Source organism: Sus scrofa, chromosome 13, assembly GCF_000003025.6.
Source record: "Sus scrofa isolate TJ Tabasco breed Duroc chromosome 13, Sscrofa11.1, whole genome shotgun sequence".
Lineage (NCBI taxonomy): Eukaryota > Metazoa > Chordata > Mammalia > Artiodactyla > Suidae > Sus > Sus scrofa.
Genome location: NC_010455.5, coordinates 29,155,409 through 29,181,820, shown reverse-complemented (window position 1 = coordinate 29,181,820; position 26,412 = coordinate 29,155,409). Strand labels below are relative to the sequence as shown.

Sequence of the window (26,412 nt, the reverse complement as noted above, 5' to 3'; positions counted from 1 at the left end):
GGTTATTCATAACCAAACTGGGAAGTAGGACTCGCCCTTTCAAGTCCAGGGACTCATCAGTCTTCCTCAGAAAGCTATGTCATCCGTAAGGTTTCAAGGTCCAAACTGGGCTGGAGTCCTAGCAGGAATCCAACCCCCAAAGAGGTGGAAGACTGTTGGGTACCAGGCAGGGCTCATTCAGAGTGGGACTGGATAGGCAGGCTCCATCTGGGAGAAAGGAGAAGACCCAAGAAATGAGGCAAAGATCTGGTAGCCAGAACTGGAGTAGGCCTAGAGCCAGAGCACACAGGGGGCCTCCATGTATGTGAACCTCAGGATCTGGGCTGTAGCCTCCTTAGAGACCTGGCCGAAGGGGGCTGAAGGTGATGTTGGCTGCAGAAAGAGGGAGGCTGCAGAGACTGGGAACGGGGCCAAGCTAACGGCCATCCTTCCATTCCAGCAACACCCCGGAACTGCTACTAGGAAGTGCAATGAGATTAGAACTTTTGATAGATACCTCACTCTGCATCAACAACTTTGAATCATCATCCTTTCTTTTTCATGGGTCAGCATTTTCAAGGTACTTGCGAAGACGATGGAGAAAAAAACATCTTTGTAGCTACTGGCATGAAAATTTCTTGGTGGAGAAAGGGTCTTTGAAAAGCTCGCTTTTCAAAGGTAGATAAGGGAGCTTCCAGCCTGACCTGGAGCTGCTCCCAGACTTTCTGTAGAAGGAAGGAGGAGGTTTTCTGAAGGACGATGGAGAAGTGGGGCTGAGTGTTGTAGGCCAAGGCCAGGGAAGAGGAGAGATGTAGCCATAGCCCCAAAGAAGATTTTGAGGGACTTGCTAGACCCATACTTATAAGGTTAACTTCCCCTGGTCCACTCCTACTCCTCAAATGAAATCTTTAGCCAATTCTCCACTGTGTATTAAGGCACACATACCTCCTACTCCCTGGCGTTGGAACAGACCTAAGTCTGTTTAGTCATGTATAACCCTGATGTTCCTTTTGGTTAATATCAACAGCCGCCATTAGTTATATGAGTTGAAAGTCACCTGTAACCTCACTCCAGGTTACCATAAGAACAAGTTCCATAATGAATTCAGCCCAAAGAAAGACAATTTGTTAGCAAGCAGGCCACATTTTCAAGTGCAATCACTTGGGACCACAAAGAGGTGTTAAGGATGAAAACAGAATTCAGACAAAGCTAAACAAATCTTAATGGGAACTGATATAAATGGATTTTCTGTATATTTATTTATACACGCCTGTTACTTCATTTAAAAACTTCTTGGAAGCAAGGACTACTTGTTTTGCTTTAAAAATCTCCATGTGACCTCACTCCCTAACCAAAAGGGGAAAAAATATGATAAAACATAAATGGCATACAAATGTGCCTTGTGCACTGAGAAACATGACAGATTCTTATTCTGTAAAGGTGTAGAGTTGCAGGTAAAAATCCGGGATGTTGTACCTCTCAAACCAAGCATTTCCCCCCAAGGTGTCCACTAGGAACATCTATAAAGAAACTGCCTCGAGAAGACAGAAAAAGAATTACGGGAGGGACAGGCTTCACTTGTCCAGTGGTAGGTGCAGGAGGAAGACCAGTCCATCAGCCAGGACTGGTTCTAAGGGGCCTTGACCACTGTCAGATAGAGATTAAGTAGAGAATGGAAAAAAAAAAATCCCAGTATCAGAAGCCAAGTTCAGGTCAGGGCCACACTGGCCATGTCCAAAGGTTGGGCTTGGAGTGGTGAGCTAAATCTCCCTCCATGCCCTTTCCTAAGGTCAAGATCAATCCCATAAATAGAAAATCTTTTAATTAGGATGTATCCAGCTACAAATAAGTGTAAACTGAACTGGAAGTAGCCAAACAATAAGGAGATTGCGGACTCATGGGACATTCAACAGATCAGGCCTGCGACTGCCCTGATCCAGTGGCTCACATTCCGTTTGCTGGTGACTTTCTTTACTCTGCCTCTCTCAGAATGGTGGCTTCATCTGCAGGCAGCAAAACAGATCTGGCCATGCTGACCTTGGGTGTGGACAGAACAACCACAGGGTCAGCTCCTTCAGGGCAAATAAGCCATGCAGACAGGGTGGCTCCCTGAACAAAATCATCCTTCTGTTATAAAGAAGGAAGGGGGAACAATGCCAATAAGCAACCTCCAGAGCCCACCAAGGGCAAGAAGGCACAAGCAGGCAGCAGGCCAGATTCTTAGTGCTGTTGTTCTTCTGACATGCTGCGTGATCTGGGGCAAGCCACTTCAGCTCTTGAGGCCTCAGTTTTTCTCATCTTAAATTGATTAAGCTAGAGAATCTGTCAGATTCTATTCCGCTTTGAAAAGTCTTTTATTTGGCCATACCTATGGCATGTGGAAGTTCCTGGGCCAGAGACTGAAGCTGCACCACAGCAGTGACCCAAAGCTGCTTCAGTAACAATGCCGGATCCTTATCCTACTGTATCATAAGAGAACTCCACAATAGTCTTTGACTATGAAATGAGATGCTCAAAGACTACTCAAAATACCGGGCTTCAAGTATGGGAAACAGTTCTGGTCCTTTATAGAAAATTCCATTTTCTAGAGATGGCCACAGCAATTGCTCCCATCCCACAGGCCTATCTAAGTGGACCCTTGCACTCTGCCATCCGAAGTTCGATTCTCATCCCTTTGAATCTATGCCTGCTTGATGATTTGCTTATACTCATAATAACTTATAACTAATAAGCTTTGGGAGAAATGACACTGAGAGGCTTCCCAAAAGGCTATGCATAGTCTGCTTGGTTCTCTCACAATGCTAGTAGCAGGACTGAACACAGTATAAGAAATCCAGCCATTCTGAGACTACTATTCCAGAGAGGCCAGGTGTAGGCACTCATGTCAACAACCCAGCTGAGCTTCCACTCCACAGTTAGCACTGACCACCAGCCCCAAGTGTGCGCCATCATGGACATCCATCCTGGGCTGACTGTCAGATGATTGAAGCCTCAGCTGACATTGTACCACAACCCCATGAGAAATCCCACAGGTGAAAGGCCCCAATGAGCATTTCCAGAATTCCTAACCCAGAACATCATGAGCAAAATAAAAGCAGGTGTTGCCATTCTATACCTCTGTGTTTCAGAGAGATTTTTTTTATGCAACAGTGGTGATCAGAATAACCTTAGAGAAGAGTGGGCATAAATGAACAAGGAAAGATTTAGAGTCAGCTTTGAGAGGTTGTTTTTGATAGCTGCAAGCATTGAAGATATCTAAATTCCTTTTTCCAACTCTTTAAGGAGTCTGTGGAGAGATTCCTTGAGGCATGATCTGTGGGCATCTTGCCAGGAGGTAAATAACAGTGGACCTTCACATTTATATAGCCTGTTGGAGTTTGTGAAAAGCAAATTAATACATTTGAATGTCAGAACAAAGGATTAGGGCTCCATTCAACTGCCATCTTTGGCCCAAAATCCCTTCTTGGAATTCCCGAGCCAGTGACTCACCTGCTTCCCTTAGAAAAGCAGTCATGGCTGAGCAAATTTCCCTCAGTGAGTACACATGAAATGGGCACATTGCCAGGCACTTTCCTAATTGTCTCCACATTACACCTTCATAGGGGGACAGCAAAGAGGCTAGAGGCCTCTGAGCTACTATGTCTCAGTGTTGGCCCTCCGTGGAGCTTCCTGGAATGGTCTCAGTCCACAGCAACCCCTTTTAGAGCTGTTTTTAGCAGCTGCTGCCTTGACCTTATCAGATGCATCCTCTGGTTAATGGTTTTTCTTGCAGTGGATATGCCAACAAAACCTCATGACGTCTTAGTGGGATGGACATGGTAGATATTACTGATGCTACTTATTACTACTAAGATGGTAGCCAGTCTTCATGACGGCTCCCAGTGGTTGGTACCACCTGGTACTGACATCGCTGAGTAGGGTTGACCTGGATAACAAGTAAGATAGTGTAGAAATGATAGTGCTTTTCTTCAGAGGTTAGATCATAAAAGATACTGTGGCTTCTGTCTTGGTCTCTTAGATGGCTTACCCTGGGAGAAGGCAGCAACCATGTCAGGAGGACCCTCAGGCTTCATGGAGAGACTCGCATGACCAGGAACCAGGGCCTCCTGCCAGCAGCCATGTGAACACAGCTGGCTTGGAAGCAGATCTTCCAACCCCAGTCAAGCCTTCAGATGACTGCAGCCCCATGGACATCTTGTTCTCATCCCATGAAAGGACATGGGCCAAAACCATCCAGGTGAGTTGCCTCCAAAGTTCTGACCCCACAAACATTGTGTGAGATAATAATCATTGTTTAATCTACTAGGTTTTGAAGGAATTTTTTTTTTCCTTTTTCGGCCATACTGTGGCATATGGATGTTTCCAGGCCCGGGATCAAATCTGAGCCACACCTGCAACCTACGCCACAGCTATGGCAATGCCAGATCCTTAAACTGCTGCACTGGGCCAGGACTCAAAGCAGCAACGCCATAGAGACAAACCGGATCTTTAACCCACTGCACCACAGGGAAACTCCTTGAAGGAATTTTTTAAAGGTATGGTAGATAAATAATATACCCGTTATACAAGTGAGCCTCAGACACATATGGTGACTAGCCCCAAATCGCACAGCTGGAGCTGTGACTGACTGGGAAGAGAGCCCTCATCTTGTGACTGCTGATCCACACAGCACAGGTTCTCTTATAGTCCCATGATTCAGTAGTTCTCTAATTTGGGGTCAGAAGAGGCAAAGATGAGGTTGCAGGCACAGTGCAGCATCTGCCTAGACAACTGTGGCCACACTCACAGCCTCGACCCACATGGCCCCTTGACCAGGAATCCAGAATAGGGAGGGAAGCTAAGAGTCTTCTCTCACTTTCGTGGCACCCTCATGAAGAGGAGGCACAAGCCAGCAACACTTCTTATTTGAACAGACCCACACCCATGCAGGCTCACACATGTGAAGGGTCTCAACCCCTACTGCAAAGGAAACTACAGCTGACCCATGATGCTGCATTTCCGAGGGGCTGTGGTGGGGAAGATTTGTGGTGTCAGGGCTTGTGCTAAGATCCTTGCCTGCAACACGGGGTCTGGCTGTGCCTCCCAGCTTCCCCACTGCTGATTCATGCATCCACTTCAGAGAAGTCACCCCACTGACTCAGTTCCCATGTGACTCACTGGCCATGTGATCGCTGGTCCCCCGCTTCTGCTAGCAGGGCCTGTGGGCAACATGAGCTCTCTGTAGTGACAGTATGGTGGTCACGGGGTCAACAAGTGGCAAGTCTGGCTGGCTCTGTTTTCTCATCCTTCCAGCTGGGTTGGACTTATTCCAGCAAGAGCTGGAATCCCTACATGGCACTGGAATTGACCAAGTCTAGAGGGTAGTTGAAGATAAAAGGTTGAGAAGGGCTCCATAGTCACTGCTTTTGTCTCCAGGGACATGCCAGCCTATCCACAGCAGGAAGGGTGCAGCCCAAAGCCTAAAGCAGGGCTGGACTTCCCAGCAGAGAACAGAAAATTGTTCCTAGGGTGGCAGTGGATGTAAGAGAGACTGAGCAGGAGACCCGCCAAAGCAAACAAGGAAGAGGCCTCACGTGGTAACATTTCCTTTTCCTTTTCTTTCTTTCTTTCTTTCTTTTTTTTTTTTTTTTTTTTTTGGTCTTTTTAGGGCCACACCAATAACATATGGACCCCAGGCTAGGGGTCCAGTCAGACCTGTAGCCACCGACCTACACCAAGGCCATAGCACCTTGGGATCTGAGCCGTGTCTGCAACCTACACCACAGCTCATGGCAACACAGGACCCTTAACCCACTGAGCAAGGACAGGGATCAAACCTGCATCCTCACTGATACCAGTCAGGTTCATTAACTGCTGAGCCACAATGGGAATTCCCTGGTAATATTTCTTGATAAAGTTGTCAGCCCACATGGAAAAGTTGTCAGCCCACATGGGCTTCAGTGTCTTCATGAATGGAGTCAAGTGAATGGTTTTCAAACTGGATTCCTTGGAGCCCAAGCTTTCTGCAGACGAGCTTAAGAGTTTGCCATTGGGAGGGAGGCTCTACACCTGTACTGTCCAATAGGAATATGAAGTAAGCCACACATGCAATTTTAAATGTTGTAGCACCACATTTTCAAAAATCTAACAATAAACAAGTAAAAATGATTTTAATAGTATCTTTTACTTAATCTAGATATTATCATTTCAGCATGCAATCAGTTTGTTAATTTATTAATAAGATATTTCACATTCTCCCTTTTGTGCTAAATCTTCAATATCTGGTGTGTAATTTGTATTTAAGTACATATCAGTTAGAACCAGCCACGTTTGCAGTACTTGACAGCTAGAGTGGTGTACCTGACCTGCCGAGAGGGAGGAGGAATCAGGCGTTTAGAGAAGACCTCCCCCTGGTGGACAAAACTCAAAAGTCCATTTCCTTGATTCAGTAATCATGTAGAATGTCAGCATTATATGTATCCTGAGGGCACTTGGAGAGAGCACCTACAAATCAAAGAAGCAGGTCAAGTGCAGACTCCTGAGGAATTTGAAAGTGAGAATTGTTGATGGCAGACTCCCTTGCTTCTGGGAAGAGAGTGAGTGTGGACTATTCTTTCCAGGAATTTTGCTGTGAACGGGAGGAACATACAAGGCATGGGGCACAGACCTAAGGGTGTTTTAAATGGGAAGAAAATATTTGGACAAAATGCAGGCTGTAGAACACTTGTCATGACCAGATCAAAGGAACCAGAGGCATTCAAGAGTCATACTAACAGAGCTGGTTGGAATACAGACCCTGGAGCCAGCTTCATTGCTTTCTGGCTGTGTGACTTTGGACAGATTACTTACCTCCTTTTGCCTCTGTTCTCGCATCAGTGCAATAGTACCTGCCTCTTCCGTTTGCACTGTGATGAGTTGTGTTTGTATGAGGATTGATTCATTTTTCAAAATAACATACTCAAGTGCTGAGAATAGACATAAGAAAATTAAGTGTTGTATTAGCTATAATGATTAGAGGGATTCATTTAGAGGGGCAACATGTTCTGTGAGTGTTCACACAGGGGGGCTGCCTCTTCCCCAGTGAGTCAGTCGAAGTTCAAATACTGTGTCATGACAAGTCAGAATTCTCAACTCAGAAGTGACAACATTGTTTCAACAGAGGGCAGTGGCCAACAACACATTTCTCTAGCATCTTCAAACTGAAACTGTCAAGAAAGCTGGCTTCCTGACCTAGTGGGGACATTCAGGACCATGGACATCTAACTCTTTGTTTCACTCCTTCCTGGGGAAACTTATCAGGTTTCACAGTTCTATGTTTTATTTTATTTTATTTTTTGGTCTTTTTTGCCATTTCTTGGGCCGCTCCCCGGCATATGGAGGTTTCCAGGCTAGGGGTCGAATCGGAGCTGCAGCCACCGGCCTACACCACAGCCACAGCAACGCGTCTGCAACCCACACCACAGCTCATGGCAATGCTGGATCCTTAACCCACTAAGCAAGGCCAGGGATCGAACCCGCAACCTCGTGGTTCCTAGTCAGATTCGTTAACCACTGAGCCACGACAGGAACTCCTATGTTTTAATTTTGACGCTGATGAATTCAGTGATCTCCTGCTTTTTCTTTTTTCAAAATAATAGCTGTCATGTGTTGAGCCACTACTAAGTGGCAATCACTGACCAATATCTCATCTAATCTATTCAATTCTACGAGGTCAGTTTCCATAAATAACATTATGCCATAAATATCACTTGGAACACTTTTTAAAATTCAACATGATGTTTTTGAGCTACAGCTGTGCGGCTCTAGTAAATCCTTTTCTGATTGCTTCTTTGTCTTACTGTGTATGCATCTGCCAACATTTTATGTATCCATTCCCTAGCGACAGACACCTAGGTTGTCCCAATCTCTGCCATCAAAACAAGATGCAATGAGCATCTTCTCACCTGTCTCTTATGGCCTGTGCAGAATATCTCTGGATAAAGAACCCAAGGGTGGACCTGCTGGGTCAGCGGGTATTTGCAGCCTTACCTTCTTCCAGGTTGTCCTTCAAATGCTATGCCAGTTCCCATTCCCACCAGCCTTGCCTCCAGGGTCCTCACTTTCCCCATTCTCATCAGCCTGTAATGTTATGACTTTCTAATTTTTGCCAAATACATGGGCAGAAATGATGTCTGACAGCTTTAATTTGCATATACGTGATAGCTGTTGAAATCTCATAGGCCTAGAGCTGTTCCAGGCTTGAACTGAAAGGGCTATGCACAGGGCAGTTTCCGTCTAAGAACTGGTAAAAATTCCATGGATGTGTAGCTCTTCACTAGGTGACTTTGTGTATTTCAGTGTATCTGCTGCTCCCACCAGCCCTGGGAAGTAAGTACTTACAGCATATGAGACTCAGAGGGCTTAGTGACTAAGCCGTGGGTCGTCCAGCCAGTTCTTATTAGAACCAGGAAGAGAATCCAAACATTGAGACCCCCTCACCAGAGCTCTTCCTACTCCACCATTTATACCCATAGCCCATCAGGAAGAGATGGCTTTCCCCTGAAGCATAGGGTTCCAATGTTTGTGAGAAAGTTGGGGATTTTGGTTGTTTCTCTGCTTTGTTTCTTTAATCAGCTTCACTGAAGTATCATTCATATACAATAAAATGCACCCATGTTAAGTGGGCATTTCTACAAGTGTACACTGGTATAACCATCACTGGTCCAGACACTTTGATTGCCTTACCCCAATCCTGGATCCAGTGAACAGATGTTTTTGTTGTAGAGCAGAGTTTTAATTGTAAACTAAGAGCTCAAGGCCAGAGACAGAGTCTGAGTTTCTTACAGTGTCATCTGAAGACGCTTTCTGCAGCTTAGTCACCTGCTGAGCAGAACCCAGTCTTTCCCCCTACCTACTGCATCACAATTTCTGGGGCTGAGGCCTGGGGATCTGCATGTTCTTCTTTTTTTCTTTTTTGTCTGCACTTGTAGCATATGGAAATTCCTGGGGCAGGGATTGAGTCTTAGCTGCAGCTACGACCTACACCACAGCTGCAGCAATGCCGGATCTTCAACTCACTGTGCCAGGCCAGGGATCAAACGCTCACCACCACGGAGACAATGCCGCATCATTAACCCACTGTGCCACAGCAGGAACTTGGGGATCTGCATGTTTAATACAACATAAACAATACTTGTGTACCTAAATTTGTAAAACCATGGCTGTGAGCCATGGATAATTGTTGAAGATTTTTGAGCTGAATAGTAGGATAGTAGCTTTTTAAAATTTATTTAACTTTGAAATAATTATAGATTAGCCGGAAGTTGTAAAAATAGTATGGAGAAATCCCACCCAATTTTCCTCCAGTGGTTACATCTTCCTTAACTACAGTGCAATATCAAAACCAGGATTTGGACATGGGTACAATGCGTGTGTATCGTTCTGTTCTGTTTTACCACATATGTAGATTCCTGTAACCACCACCTCAGTCAAGATACAGAATTGTTCCCTCATCACAAAGGTGTCCCTCCTGCTACCCTTTAAAGTCATACCTCCCCCAACATCCATCCCCACCTAACCCCTGGCAACCACTGATCTGCTTTCTATCTCTATGGTTTTTGTCATTTCAAGAGCATTATGTAAATGAAATTGCTCAGTATGTGACCTTTTGAGATTTTGATTTTTTTTACTAGTCCTAAAACCCCTGAGATCTACGTGACTTGTTGCATATACCAAAAGCTTGCTCCTTTTTATTCCTGGGTAGTATCCCATGGTATGGAATTTAGCCATTCACCCATCATGGGACATTTTGGTTGTTTCCATTTGGGGGCTATTAAGAGTTAATCTTCTTTAAACAATTATGTATTGATTTTTGTGAGAATATAAGTTTTTACTTCTCTAGGATAAATTCCTAAAAGTGTCACTGCTGGATCATATGGTGTGTGTTCAGTTTTTAAAGAGACTGATATTCTTTTCCAGAGTGTCTATGTCATTTCGCATTTCCAAGAGCAACGTGTAAGAGATTGTTTCTCTATATCCTTGCCAGAATTTGGCACGGCCACCATTTTTTATTTTAGTCTTTCTTTTTCTTTTTTCTTTCTTTCTTTCTTGTGTGTGTGTGTGTGTGTGTGTGTGTGTGTGTGTGTGTGTGTTCAGAGCCACACCCATGGCATATGCAGGTTCCCAGGCTAGGGGTCCAGTCAGAGCTGTAGCTGCCAGCCTACGCCACAGCCACAGCAACACCGGATCCTTAACCCACTGAGTGAGGCCAGGGATCAAACCTGCGTCCTCAAGGATAGTTAGATTCATTTCCACTGAGCCATGACGGGAACTCCCTATTTTAGCTTTTCTATTAGGTATGTGGTAATATCTCATCATAGTCTTAATTTATATTTCCCTCACAGCTAGTGAGGTTGAGTATCTTTTCATGTGCCTATTTGCAGTCATTCTTTAATGAAGTGACTCTCCTAGTTCTTTGCCCATTTTTAACAGAATTGATTGCTTTTTTATTGCTGACTTTTGAGGATTCTGTATTTATTTCTAGACATGGGTCCTTTGTCTGATATGTGGTTTGCACATGCTTTCTCTTAGTCTGCAGTTTATCTTAACAGAGTCATTTGCAAAGCAAAAGTTTTTCATTTTGATTAAGTCTCATTTATCTGTCTTTTATTTAGACTTTTGATGTTATATCTAAGAAGTCATCACCAAGCTTTAGGTTCCCCCAAATTTTCTCCTATGTTTTCTTCTAAAAGTGTTGATAATTTTACCTATACATTTATATCCATGATATATTTTGAGTTAGTTTTTGTATAACATTCAAAATTTTAAATTTAAGTCGAGGTTCTTTTTTTTTTTTTCTTTTTTTTTTTTTTTTTGGCCTATGAATATCCAGTTGCTCCAACACCATTTGTTGAAAAGTCTATCCTTCCTCCAGTGAATTGCTTTTGCACATTTGTCGCAAATCAGATGGCTATACTCATGGGGGCTAACTCTGGGTTTTCCATTCTCTATCATTGATCTTCATGCCCACCCCTCTGCTAGTGCTATAGTCTTTTTATTTTTTTTTAATATACAGTGGGTTTTTTTTGTATTTTTTCCATTATAGCTGATTTACAATATTCTGTCAATTTTCTACCGTACAGCAAGGTACCCAGTCACACATACACATGTACATTCCTTTTTCTCACATTATCATGCTCCATCATAAGTGACTAGATACAGTTCCAAGTGCTACACAGCAGGATCTCATTGCTTATCCATTCCAAAGGCAATAGTTTGCATCTATTAACCCCAAATTCCCAGTCCATCCCACTCCCTACAGTCTTAATTACTATAGCTGCATAATAAGTCGTGAAACAGAGTGATGACTTGAATGTCTTTCTTCTTTTTCAAAATGTTTTCATTATTGTAATTCCTGTGCTTTTTATATAAATTTTAGAATAAGCCTGTTTCTGCTTACCAAAAAATCTTGTGGGATTTTGCCAGAAATTGCATTATAATCATATATCATTTGAGAGAGAATGGGCATTTTTACTATGATGACTCTTCCAAGCCATGAATGTTTCTCCATTTATTTAGATCTTTTAAAATTTATTTTATCAATATTTTATACTTTTTAGTATACATGTTTTGTACCTGTTGGTGATTCATGCACAAGTATTTCTTTTTTGAGAGATTGTAAGTAATATTGTACTTTAATTTTGCTTTCCATGTGTTTATTGTTAGTATATAGAAGTACAATATTGATCTTGTATCTTACAGTTTTTACCAGACTCACTTATTATCCCTGGAATTGTTTCAGTTTTGTTTTGGTTTTGGATATTATTTGGCACTTTCTATGTAGATCATTATGTCATCTGCAGACAGGGACAGTTTTATTTCTTCCTTTCCAATCTGTATGCCTTTTATTTCCTCCTGCCTTATTGCACTGTCCAAAGCTCCTAGTACTATGTTGAACAAGAGTGGTTAATACAGACACCCTTGCCTTGCTCCCAATCTTTTGGGAAAACATTGTCTTTCACATTATTCTGCTGTTTTTTAATAGGTTTTTTTTTTTTTTTTATCAAGTTGAGGACATTGCCCATCCCTGTTTGTTTGTTTGTTTGTTTTCTGAGAGTTTTATCATGAATGGGAGTTGAATTTTGTCAAATGCTTTTCCTGTACTGATTGATATGATCATGTGGTTTTTCTTCTTTAGCCTACATAGTGTGACTTTGAGGAGTAAACCAGCCTCATATCCCTGAAATAAACCCCACATTCTATATACTAGTATTCATTAAAGATTTTTTTTTTCATTTACGTTTATGAAGGATATTGGTCTGTAGTTATACTACATTTTGTTTTGGTTTAGTTTTTTGGTGCTATCTTTATCTAGTTTTGGTATCAGGGTAATATTGGACTCACAAGATGAAGTTTGTTGTATTCCCTCTTCTGTTTTCTGGAAAGGATTGTGTAGAATGGGTGTTAATTCTTCTTTTAACATTTGAAAGAATCCTCCAGTCAAATTATCTGGGCCTGGAGATTTCTTTTCAGTAGTTTTTAAATTATGACTTTGATTTCCTTAATGATTACAGGGCTATTCAAGTTATTTATTTCATATTGGATGAGTGTTGGAAATCTGTATTTATTGAGGAGTTAGTCTACTTCATCTAAGCTATAGAGTTGTTCATACAATTTGATTATTATCTTTGATGTCTGCAGGATCTGTAGTGATATCCTCTGTTTCATTTCTGATATTAGTAATTTGAGTCTTTCTCTTTTTTTGTTAGTCTTCCTACAGGTGCATCACTTTTATTGATCTTTTCAAGGAACAAAGGAAAGATCAATTCATTGTTCATTTCTCCGTTGTTTTTATGTTTGCAGTTTTATCAATTCTTTTATCTTTATTTTTTCCTCCCATTTATTTTGAGTTTATTTTGCTTCACTTTTTCTAAGTTCTTAACATAGGCACTTAGATTATTCATGTGAGAGACAATTTCTCTTTTTTAATATTTTATAATGATTTTTATTTTTTCCATTATAGCTGATTTACAGTGTTCTTTCAATTTTCTATTGCACAGCAAGGTGACCCAGTCACACATACATGTGTACATTCTTTTTTCTCACATTATCATGCTCCATCACAAGTGACCAGACATAGTTCCCAGTGCTATATAACAGGATCCCATTGTTTATCCATTCCAAAGGCAATAGTTTGCATCTATTAACCCCAAATTCCCAGTCCTTCCCACTCCCTCCCACTCCCTCTTGGCAACCGTAAGTCTGTTCTCCAAGTCCATGATTTTCTTTTCTGTGGAAAGGTTCATTTGTGCCATATTAGATTCCAGATGTAAGTGAAGTCATATGGTATTTCTCTTTCTGACTTTTCTAATGTAAGCATTTAGTGCTAAAAATTTCCCTCATGGAGCTGCTTTAACTGTGTCCCACAAAGTTTGATGTTGCAATTTCATTTTTATCCCATTCAATTTTTTTTTTAATTCCCTTTGAGACTTCTTTGACCCTTGGATTATTGAAAAGGGTGCTCTTTATTTTCCAGTAACCCACTTATGGAAGATTTTTAGGCACAGTAAGTAGGTTTACTGTATTTATTGTATTCTTTTAAGCTGTTGATTTTCATAGTGAGGGTGGCTTGGAAGGAGACCCACATCTTTATCACTGAAGGAGCCCAGCACTTTGTCAGCCAACTTGGGTTGACTTGGAAATCTATGTGAACACACACACACACAAGAGCACACAACCACACAAACATACACATAGCATACTTCTACCTATACCTAACTAGCAGAGCACAAATTCTCATTTTTGAAAAACAAGGCTAATGGCAGATACCATGGTAAACAAACAAAAAACAAAAACAAAACAAAACAAAACAAAAAAACCAGGAAAAGGAAGCTGTTTAAGAAGAAAAAAAACTTTCAAGTCAGAATTGCATCTCTTAAGAAAAAATTAGGCCAACCAGAAACCTCTAGCGGAAATATCAGAGACATTTCAGGTTCCGAGTTGACAGTAGACAAAATGAATTTCTTGTATTTTGGCAACACCACCTGCCCTCTAAGTTAACCTCTTCCCCCCTTCCCACCATCACTGCCCCTAGCACGACAGGGTCACCCCAACTAATTCTGCTTTATAAAACTGGAAGGAAAAAAAGATACTACACTTAAGACAACAATGGACTAGACATTCCAGGAATTAAAGATGTATCAAGAAGAAAGAGAGATATGTCCTGCAGACCAATTCAGTATCTGGCATATAATAATACCCTTCTCAAATGGCATGCACAGAGAACCATAAACAAATCTTATTTATGTTTATATTCAATATATGAAAATATATAAGTACATTTTTAAAGCTGTTCCCTATCCATCTGATAGCTATTTCTGTTGTCCAGTTTTTTTTATTTCATTTCTTACATTTCAGTCTATCCAGAACTTAATATGGTTGTAGTTCTACAATACAGTGACATATCTGGCAATGCCTCAGATCCCTCAGCAGCTAAGCCATAAAATTGAACTTTGGGCTCTTAGTACCAAAGTTCCAGTGAGGGAGGCAGCTTTACCTCCCTGTATAAGCTAGAGCACCCAGTCAGTTTAGACCAGGGTTTCTCAACCTTGGCACCATTGCTGTATTAGTAATTTTCTTTCATAGGAGTTTGTCCTGTTTGTCTGCATCCCTGGCTTCTACCTGCTAGATATCAGTCACTCCCATGAGCTGTGATAACCAGAAATTCCCCCCCCAGACATCACAAAATTGCTCCCAGTGAAATCCACTTGTTTAGACATATGCCTCCTTATTTTCTGCTCTGGATGCTGTACAAAGCCATGACGTTTGGTGCCATAGCAGCCATCTTGCAGTCATGAGGAATAATACTACAGATACACCAAGGCTAGTGCAATAGAAGGGACCTTGGTTCTTATAACCTTGCTGACTTGCTTTACCAACCCTTGCATTACCTCCCTATGGAAAATTAAAGAGCTTCTACCACTTAAACCTCTTCAGTCCTGTGCTCTGTCACTTAGAGCTGAAAGCATCCTACTGAATCCACTGAACACCTTATTCCTCTGCTTAAAATTCTTCCCTAGTTCTCCATTCAGGATGAATTTCAGACTCCTGAGCATAGCATCCAAGGGACTTTACCTCCCTCTCCTGCTCACTTTCCACTGCCCCTCCCAGCACACGTTTCCCCTTGAGCCATAAATAAGAGACCTTTGAACCAGCTCCGAGGCTTCTTATCTCCTGGTGTTGACATTTGCTGGTCCCCAAATGCCACTTCCTTCTTCCTCTTCTCGCTCTCTGTTCACTCCTACTCACCTTTTAAGACTTAGCCCGTGTTGTCCTCTCCTTCAAGAACTTTTCTCTGAATTTCTATCTAGTGGTTTTGCAATGTAGACGCCAAATTATTTGACACTCCTCCACTTGAGAGTGACCACGTTTTCCTGGGCAGAGATTTGAACCTCTATGACTTTTCATACTCTAAGCACCAAAGCAGGGTGCTAACTGACTAATCTAGGAGGAGTGTAATTAAGTGACACTCAAGTGGCCTTTGTGATAAGGACGTGCAGTGCGTGCGATGAGCTAGTCAGACCTGCAGGCATCAGGCAATCTAACTCAACCCAACCAACTGATGCTGCTCATCTTTCCAGCCTCAAACCCTGGCAGTTAACCACACACTTCTCTCATTCTGAATCACTGGGTGGCCCAGAGCGTATGCTCCTGCATAAGTGTTCCCCCACACCTGGCATTCAACGCCCTTTCCCTGCATAACTCCTACTCATCCTTCAGCTCTCCCTTTGATGTCACCACCCCTAGGAAGCCTTCCTTGCCTCTCCAAGCCTGGTATGCTCAGAGCCTCACACTGCTCTTACCACACTTGCATCCAAACTGCCCATTTCCACATCTTGAACCTGTGCACATCTTAAGGGCAGGGAACGATTTATTCCTTTTTGAACTACCAGCATCCAGAATAATGCTAGAGCTTGTTGTAAAAATTAATGTTCATGGCATCACTGTGCCAATGGTATGACTGAATGTGTTTTGCTCTTGTGCTCCATTCAACATTAATTGAGATCTGACCCCACACAGCTTCCTGCATCTACTACCGTCAGCAGGGTAGCTGGAGCTTGCAGCTATTTCAGCTCACTGGGCACTGGCCTTAGTACCTAACTCATTCACTTTTTCTAAGCCTTTGTCTGCTATAATTATCTGCAATCCATATGGGAAAACCAAGGCATCAAGATTACATGGGCACGGAATCCTGGAGTCTAATTTTGAACCCCTGCATCCTATCCAAGAGCCCGTGGTGTTGATATCTATACTACCTGGCTTCCTTCTGAACCACCCAGACCCCTATCATAAACGCAGAAGCCTGGACCTCACCAGAAGGGCTTGTTGCTCTGGGTCCGGGCAGGACCAGCGAAGCTGCATTCATCATGACTCCCACATAGTGCAGGAGCATCCAGGAGTGTCTGAGGCTCTGTGAGTTCTGGCCCTGATGCTCCTGTCTCCCTGCATCACAAGCACATGCTGTACTCACTCTTCTCCAAGCTCTTGCTGCCTCTGCCAAGAATGCCGTCACCACCACCACTACCATGCTGGTGTTGCTTGAGGAACACCAGAGGGAGTGAGAAGAAGGAGACCTTGGCGCTCAGGATGAGCTGGCAAAGCCCCAGGCCCCAGAGACATCCACACACAGCTGGTTCCAGAGGTCTCGGAGAAAGTCCAGGGGCCTCAAGCTTCTCAAATGGCTCTTGAGTCTGGTGCTACCAGAAGTATCCAAAAGGCTCCATCCAGAACCTCCCAGAGCACACCCCTGGGTTTAGTCCTCCAACTGCAACCTGTGCAGGCCTCGGAAGCTCCCACAGACAAATCCTGGTGATGCCAGCAGGATTTGTTCTACCCAGGACAGGACCAGCTGGGCAGCAGGCAGTGGTGGAAGCAAGGGCACCCCCGGCCGGTGCATGTATTTCTCCACCTCAGTGTGAACATCAGCCAACCAGGCCTGTGCAGGGCCAGGTGGGCAGAGCAGTCTTCCAAGGAAGGAGCCTCATAAAAGGTCGAAGAGGGCCATGGGAAGACTTGGCAGTTGGCCCAGAACAACTCAGCTGTCTTTACTGCAGAGCAGCCAGGCCTGCCCCTGGGGGATTTCCCAGCCATGTTCAAATGGAAGCTAAATCGAGTCAACATCGCTGTAAATGCCACATCAAAGGTAAGTTGCTGGAGAGTTAGCAAGATTCTTGGTGGGGACATTCATCAAGAGGCACCTGGGAGTATGGGATGGGTGAAGGTGGGATGGAAAATCGGTCTAGGGATTTCCCCCTAAACAATATGATGAGTTCTGACTATTGCTATATAATAAAATACCCCTGAAAAATTATATTATTGCTATGTAATAAAAGACCCCTGCCTCAAATAAGAACCATTTTATTATAGCTCATAATTTTGTGACTGAGAAGCTTGAGCCACTCCCAGCTGGGTAATTCTTTTTCATGTGGCATCAGTGGAGGTCCCTTGATGCCACTGAGCTGGCAAATGGGCCACCGCAAGGCAGCTTCCCTTACAGGTCTGGGCCCAGCAGAGAAGGCTGGAGAGCTGGGTTCAGCTGGAACTACCAGCCACTCTCCATGCAGCCTCACCAGCATGGCAGCCTCATGGAGTTGGACTTCATAAATTGTGGCTCAGGGCTCCCAGTGAGAGTGTTAGGGGCCTGGCTGAAAGCTATTATGTTTCATATGACCTAGATGTCCCAGAATCTCACTTCTAACACATTCTTTGGGTCAAGCAAGTCATCAAGACCAGCCCAGGAGTTCCTATCATGGCACAGTGGAAAAGAATCTGACTAGGAACCATGAGGTTGTGGCTTCGATCCCTGGCCTCACTCAGTGGGTTAAGGATCCAGCGTTACTGTGAGCTGTGGTATAGGTCCCAGATGCAGCTCGGATCTGGCATTGCTGTGACTCTGGTGTAGGCCAGTGGCTACAGCTCCAATTAGATCCCTAGCTTGGGAACCTCCATATGCCACGGGTGCAGCCCTCAAAAGACAAAAAGATAAAAAAAAAAAAAAAGACCAGCCCACATTCAAGGAGACTAGAATTAGACTTCATCTCTCAATGGAAGGAGGAGTGAAATGTTTAAAGCCATATTTAATCTCCCATCCTGCAAAAGAGCTGGGAACCATTTGCCACTCTCATTGTGGGGATTTTTACTCCATACATGTTTGCCAAGCTCCTAGCATGTTCCAGGCTCTGTTCCAGGCACTGGAGAGAGAGAAAGAGAGAGAGAGAGAGCAATGACTAAGACAGAGACATTGTCCTTGCCGTCATGGAGAGTATAGTCTAGAATACAATCTAACAAACAGTTCCCCAGTGCCTGGCATGTGGGAAGTGTCAGTAAATGTTGGCTGCTGGTATTTTAATTGTTAAATGGATCATCTTTGGATTAAAACAATAAGTGTAATAAGCATAAACAGAATTGCTTTGAAGAATGACAAGTTGACAAAAGCCTGACCTTTCAGGAGGGTGAAGTTTAAGCCAAGGAGGAAGAGTGATGTGCTCGGGGGAAGGGCAGGAAGTAGTGGCCACTGAGTGCAGTGGACAAGGGGAGCGTGCGTTAAATGAGCTGGGCAGAGAGGGAGCATCCAGGCTCTAAACTATGTATCTGACATCTGTCCCTCCAGGCCCACCTTCCACCTTCCCCACCCACCTGTGCCTCTGAGGCTTCCCTGCATGGGCTGCATCAGCAGTCTCCCTTGCCTCCCTGCTTCCAGTGGAAATCACCAGCAGGAACTGGGTGCAGAGGGGAAGAGAAAGAGGCTGACATATTTATTCCTCTGGCTCCCTCCCTGCTGAGCAAGGGGTGGAAGCAAACCCTTTCTCTGCCAAAATCCTGTCTGGGTCCAGCCATCCTCTCCTAGGGTCCTGAGGTCTCACAGGATCTTGGCTCTCTCTCTCCTGTGCCTTCAGCCTGGGCTCAGAAGCAGCTGCCCACTCTTGCTGCCCAGGAACACTTCACAGTCACTGCTTGTGTTCCCTAGACCCTGCCCACACCTTTGTAAAAGTCCCTTTCTTACACTGTTTTCAGTCACCCTTTTGAGAGGGCCTTCTGGCCTTTCCTGGCATCCTGAATGTTACCCCTACACCAGCCAGGGCAGGAATTTGGGACTTTATCTCAGGAGCAGTTCTAAGAAAATGATAACTTTCCATCCAGTGATGTGCTGGTAACAACCAGCTTTCCAGAGGGAAAAGGCCTGATCTTCAGTGATTGCCAAGTTCTGAGATGTAAATACATCCAACATGGTTGATTTCAGACTATCCGTGTGACAGCATCCAGCTTGCAAAATCACTAAAAACGCAAGCTGGTATGCTCGAGCTCCAGCCTATCTCTGCTCAGATCAGACACTCAGTCTAGTCTCTCCCATTGCTGGAGCCACCCCAGCTGGAAGCTGGATGTCCCAACAGAGAGATGGACGGGCTTTCTGGCTGCTGCCAGCCTTCTTCCTCCCGTGCCCTATGCATGTACTTCCCAGTGAAGCCAGGATGCTATCTATGAGGGCTCCCAAAGCTGCAGGACCTTTCATGTGCCTCTACCTCTGCTCTTCTCATGTGCTTAGGGCTGAGGCTCAAACAGAACCATTCATCTTGCTGGACCATCATGAGACCCCGGGGATCTAGAGTCACCAGTTCCTGTATTAACAGCAATTCATTCCCGTCAAGAGCCCCACCCTAATGCTGATGCCAAAGACCTCTGGCGCTGGTCTCTGCCCTGAATCCTACTTCCCCACAGATGGGTCCATACCCTAACTGGGATAACCAGGCCTCTGTCCACATCCTGCTTTACCCAAAACTGAACATCTATGACCTCTATGCCCAGATGAGGCTACTAGATCTCAATCCCATTTTTTGTCCAGCCTGACCAGTGTTTTAGAACTTTCTGTTTAAAGACAGGAGCATGATTTTTTTTTTTTTTACTATGAAACCAAATATGAGGAAATGTGAAAACATTGGTTTCAAGTTGTATCTTTATATTTGGAGAACAAACATCTGTTAAATACTTGCTGTATGAGTTCCTCTCAATAGTTACCCATTTGGGTTTTGTTTTTTGTTTTTTTTTTGCTTTTTTTTTTTTAGGACTGCACCCATAGTATATGGAGGTTCCCAGGCTAGGACATAATCTGAGCTACAGCTGCTGGCCTACACCACAGCCACAGCCACGTGGGATCCGAGCAGCCTCTGCGACCTACACCAACAGTTCACAGCAACACTGGATCCTTAACCCACTGAGCGAGGCCAGGGATCCAACCTGCAACCTCATGGTTCCCAGTTGGATTCATTTCCACTGTACCACCACGGGAACTCCAGGAGTTACCCATTTTGGCAACAAGCAGTTGCACACACATGTACACACACAGCAATTGGATGATAAATCTTTTTTTTTTTTTTTGCTATTTCTTGGGCCACTCTCGCGGCATATGGAGGTTCCCAGGCTAGGGGTCCAATCAGAGCCGTAGCCACCAGCCTACGCCAGAGCCACAGCAACGCGGGATCCGAGCCACGTCTGTGACCTACCGAGCCACGTCTGTGACCTACACCACAGGTCACGGCAACGCCGGATGGTTAACCCACTGATCAAGGGCAGGGACTGAACCCGCAGCCTCATGGTTCCTAGTCAGATTCGTTAACCACTGCGCCACGACAGGAACTCCCTGGATGATAAATCTTTAAAGAAAATTCCTAACTCAAAGTAACATAACATTTGAATCAACATAACATGGTACTACAAGTATCCTTTTAAGATGATCAGAAATGTTTAAGTTAATAACACCTGGTTTTGATGAAGTGCATGGACATGGCAACTCTCATACACTATTGTGGAAATGAAAATAAATACAAGAATTTTAAAGGGCAGTCTGTCAATACTTAACCAAAATGTAAAATTCACATTCCCTATGACCCAGAAATCCACCACTTCTAGAAATCCATCCTACATAAATATCAACACTGGTACATTAAAGGTATATGTAAATTAATGCTCCCTGCAGCATCGTGATAATTTTAAAAATTGAAAACACACTGGATGTCCATTGATAGGGCAATGCATCCACTGCACCATAATGCAGTGGAACACTTTCTAGCTGTTAGAAGAATAAGGTAGGCTTGGAAAGACTTTCATGTCATTTTCTTTAATGGAAAATCAACAAAATTGGAGGCTTATACATTACCGGTGGAAAACTTAAATGGTGCAGCTCTGTGAAAGGCAGTTGAGCAGCTCCTCAAAAAGCTAAACGCAGGGTTACTAAACAATTCAGCAGTTCCACACCTAGGTAAATACTCAAGAGGAATGAAAATATATATCCACACAAAAACATATGTGAATGTTCAGAGCAGCTTTATCCATCACAACCAAAAAGTGAGAATAACCCAAATATCCCTCAGTTGGTAACTGGACGAATGAAATTGTTTTATCCATACAATGGAATACTATTCAACCATAAGAAGAAATAAAGTAATGGTACATGCTATAATGGTGCATCAAAATATTTTCTAAGTGAAAGTAGCCAGACACAAAAGGTCATATATTCTATGATTCTACTTACATGGAATGTCCAGAATAGGCAAAACCATAGAGACAGAAAGTAGATTAGTGGTTGCCAGGAGATGGAGCAGGGTAGAGAGTGCCATTGGCTGCTGGCAAACAAGTATAGGATTTCTTTGTGGGGGTGACGGAAATGTTCTGATGGGACAGTAATAATGATGTACAACATTGTGCATATGCTAAAAACTATTGAATTCTACACTTTAAAATGATAAATTTTATGTTACATGAATTATTTCAATTTAAAATATCATCATCATCATCATCATCATCATCATGCATAACTGGTACATTAACTAAATGTAGTTTTTGATAAAAGGTAACTTAAAAATACATTGTCTTTTAAGATCGCTTCCAACTCAAAAGTACCTGCATCTATCCTTGGAGGATCCCAGGGTTCAGATGACCCCTAAGTTGTTGACCCCAGCTTCCTGTGGAGACAGGCTGGGTGACCAGAGCTCTCCTCACTGTGACAAGTGATGTAGCCAGGCTCTACATAAGTTCTTGAGTAGCATGGGGGGTGGGGGGATGGGAGCGGATCAAGCCAGAAGGCTCAGAGGTGGAAGAAGAAGGATCAGGAAGACTTCCCATCTCCTTCTGAGGCCACACATTAGTCTTCCCCCACCTTCCTCTAGCCTACTGGGCAGGGGAGGTGTTTCAGTTTCTTTGAGCAAAATGCGAAACAAAGAAGCACCATTTCTTCCTCAAGACGCATGTAAAGAGGTGCAATTATAGGTGAGTTCCTTTACAAACTTTTCTACTTTTAATAGCCTTAATCAGAAATTCTTAAACCCCAGGTAGTATTAGAACCATGTGGAGGGCTAATAAATAATGCAGATTCCTGAGCGCTCCCTCCAGGATTCCCTGGGCCTGCATTGCTAAAAGCTGTGGACTGAGCTTTGAGTACAATGGTCATATATAACGCTTTGCGTTTCCTTGTGCTTTTTTGTTGTTGTTGTCATAAAACTTTATTATGGGAGTTCCCGCCATGGCTCAGTGGTTAATGAATCTGACTAGCATCCATGGGGACTCAGGTTCGATCTCTGGCCTCGCTCAGTGGGTTAAGGATCCAGCGTTGCCATGAGCTGTGGTGTAGGTTGCAGACACAGCTCAGATCTGGCGTTGCTGTGGCTGTGGTGTAGGCTGGATTTGACCCCTAGCCTGGGAACCTCCGTATGCTGTGGGTGCAGCCCTAAAAAGACAAAAAAAACCCACAACAACCAAAAGAACTTTATTATGTACAATGTTGTTATTAATAGTGGTTGGATAATTTAGAGCTGTGTTTCTCAAACCAAATTATACTGTAAACCAGAAAGCTGGAGTTGCTCTCTTAGAATTGAAGAGGGCCTCAGGGATGGTGTGGGAGAGCAATGATGGGTAAAAAGAACCAAATCCTGAGGATGTAACTAGGAGAGGTTTGGGGTTGGGTACCACTCTCCTTTCTGCGCTCAAGGTCTAGCAGGTGCCGACCGGGAGCACCTCTGAAATTTGAGTAAATGCATCAATAACCAAAAAAAAATTGGAGATTTTATTAATAGGTGACTGATACCACTTTTATTTCTATTTTGCTGAGAGTTTATATCATGAATGAGTGTTGAGTTTTGTCAAATGCTTTTCGGTGTTTGTTGAAAAGGATCGTATAGTTTGTGTCTTAATATGGTCACGTAAATTGATTTTCAAATATGAAACCAACATCATGCTTCTGGGATAAACACTGCTTCATCATGATGTATTATCCTTTTAAAATGTATTGCTGGATTTAATTTGCTAATGTTTGATTAAGAATCTTACGTGTTCACCAGGGATATTGGTCTGTAGTTTTCGTTTATTGTAATGTTTTTTTCTGGTTTTGATATCAGGGTTATGCTGGGCTCATAAAACAATTTGGAAATTATTCCATCTTGTGTTTTAGGTAGTTTGTATAAGATTGGTGTTATTTCTTCCTTAAATGTTTGACAGAATGCACTAGAAAAATCTAGTTCTAGAGTTTTTCTTTCTTCCTTTTTTTTTCAATGGCTGCACCCAGGGCATGTGGAAGTTCCCAGGCCAGGAACTGAATCTTAGCTGCACCTGCAGCAATGCCAGATCCTTTAACACATTGCACCAGGCCAGGGATTGAACCTGCACCTCTGTAACAACCTAGGCTGCTGCATTCAGATTATTTTTCTTCCTTTTTTTTTTTTTTCCTTTTTACAGCCACACTTGTGGCATATGGAAGATCCTGGGCTGGGGCCAAATCAGAGCTACAGCTGCAGTCTGCATCACAGTCATGGCAACACCAGATCCAAGCTTCATCTGTGACCTATGCTGCAGCTTGTGGCATTGCTGAATCCTTAACCCACTGAGTGAGGCCAGGGATCAAACCTACATCCTCATGGACACTGTGTCAGGTTCTTAACCCACTGAACCACAGTGGAAACTCCTGGTGTTTCCTTTGTGGGACAGTTTTTTATAGTTAACTAAGGTTCTATAATAATGGTAGGATTTTTCGTATTTGTCATGTCATTTCATGTCAGTTTTGGTAGGTTAAATTTTTAAAGAAACCTGTCCCTTTCATCAAGTTGTGGAATTTGTTAACATAAAGTCTATCATAATATTTCTTTGTTACTCTTATAACATCCGTAAGATCTATAGCAATAACCACTCTATCATATCTGCTAATGACAGTTTGTTTTCCCTTTTTATTTGTTGTCAATCTAACCAGAGTTTTAGTACCTTTAAAAAAATTTTTTTTCATACAACCAGTTTTGGCTTTGTATGATATAAAGGGTACTTACAAAGCCCCAATCCCAAAATATCTCCTCTTCTTACTTGTCACACCACAGGAAATCCCAGAGATTGGTATAATTTCTGGTTTAATCTAAACTAGAACTTCTTGTATATAGAGACTATTTATCCCTCGTGCTTATACGCTAGAATCCAGCCTCTATCATAGTGCCTGGCATACATCATTGATCTTTAAGGGCTGTTGTACTGAGTCAGACAAGGTCTTCTTTAAAATGTAAATACCCAATTTCTAAATGTCAAAAAATCTGTAGGATGAAATTAAAAGCAGAGCAGTTTGGAGTTCCCATGGTGGCTCAGCGGTAATAAACCTGACTAGTATCCATGAGGATGCAGGTTCGATCCCTGGACTCACTCAGTGGGTTAACGCATCCCTGTTGCTGTGGCTGTGGCCAGCAGCTGCAGCTCCGATTTGACCCCTAGCCTGGGAACTTCCATATGTCATAGGAGCAGCCCTAAAAAGACAGGGGAAAAAAAAAAAAAAAAAGCAGAATGTGTTGATCAGACTAAATAAAGTACTCTTAAAAACTCATAAGAAAAACAATACTATCCCAAGCAGAAAGATGAATAAAATCCAAAAACACTTTAAAAATAAGAAGCAGGAATTCCCATCATGGCTCAGCAGAAACGAATCTGATAGCATCCATGAGGACTCAGGTTCAATCCCTGGCCTCGCTCAGTGGGTTAAAGATCTGGTGTTACTGTGAGCTGTGGTAGAGGTCGAAGACGCAGCTTGGATCCTGAGTTGCTTTGGCTGTGGTGTAGGCCGGCAGCTACAGCTCCAATTGGACCCCTAGCCTGGAAACCTTCATGTGCCGGGGGTGTGGCCCTAAAAAGACAAAAAGACAGGGAAAAAGAAAAAAGAAAAAAGAAACAGAAGTGGACAGTAAATTTGCAAAAGCATAAGTATCCCTCTCTAGTTACCAAAAGAATACAAAATACAAAACCACAGGTACTATATTCAGTTAGAGACACAAATTGACTTTACTTAAAATAGGATAAAATTTGAGATTCTCCCCCCTTATTATTCCTCCTATCCAAAACTAGGAATTCTGGGAAACTCTTTGCCCAATTTCTCCTCAAAATACAAGGCCACAGAGCCTGGGTTCCAGTTTTGACTCTTCCTTGATGCTTCCTGGCCCAAACATTGAGAAGGTCATTTTGTTAGTCTGAGGCTGTAAACTGAAAACAGTCATGTCTTAGGAGAGTTGCAGGATTAAGGGAGCAGTGAGTGTTAACGTGTTAGCCCAGGGCCAGGCACGTGTGGATACTGAAAACTCTGTTACCTGTTTCAGGCTGCTTCCTACATGTTTCCTGTCCTCTGCAGTCCTACAGCTTCATTTACCTCTCCTAACAAAATTTGTACTTCTTCAATCACTTTCTCCCTTTGTCTCTTTGGCCTTCTAGTTTCACTGTTTCTAAAAAAAAAAAAAAAAATCTGACTAATGTAGGGAATTGAATCAATTTGATCCAATATATATTTTCTTAGCTAATCCCCTCCTATTGGAGACAGGTTATTTCAACATGTTCTCCAAACCAAACTCCTAGAAAATGAAGATTTCTGCTCTGAGAGTTAATCCTCTGTGTTAGTGGGGGCTTGATCTCCCAGATTCTCAACATTCATGGAAGTCCTGAGATTATTTCATACCTGGATTTACAGGAGAGAAGTAGGTGTTTGCTTTGTTTATGTCCTCTCTTTTTGGATCTGTTCCAGGAGACAGCAAGTTTCCTGGAAGAATCCTGCCATCAGGATGTCTACACATCATGGGAGGAAGGAGAGGGAGGAGCAGGGGAAGAAATAAGGGAAGGAAGGGACAGAGGGAGGGATGGAGGCAGAGAAGGAGAGGGAGGGGCAGCTAGGCATCATAAATGCTCACTGGATATTTGTTGACTAAATGAAAGAATGACTCTGGGATCATTAGCCCTGCTTTGTAGGTGAGGAACTAAGGTTGAGAAAGGTTAAAGAGCTTTGCTGCAAGTGGGATCTCAGGTCTTTGAATCCCCTTCTACTGCTCTTTCTTCTACACCTACTGGGACACTGGTCTAACCTAGTGCTATTCAGATGCCAGTCTTCAAGGAGAAAAGGGGCCTGTAATGTACTGAAAATTC

The 26,412-nt window shown here is 43.1% G+C and overlaps 1 protein-coding gene across 4 annotated transcripts in view; it reads left to right on the top strand.

The window, feature by feature from the left end:
- The window catches only part of XCR1 (X-C motif chemokine receptor 1), an 83,427-nt gene that overhangs the window by 51,982 nt on the left and 5,033 nt on the right, over window positions 1-26,412 (top strand). For 2 of the 4 annotated variants that reach the window (XM_021068581.1, NM_001001622.1), the window contains one exon: window positions 3,998-4,216. The gene's annotated coding sequence lies outside the window, so the exon portion shown is untranslated. Of the gene's footprint in view, window positions 1-3,997; window positions 4,217-20,618; window positions 22,255-26,412 lie in introns of those variants that run through there. The other 2 variants (XM_021068580.1, XM_005669459.3) reach the window with 2 other exon arrangements.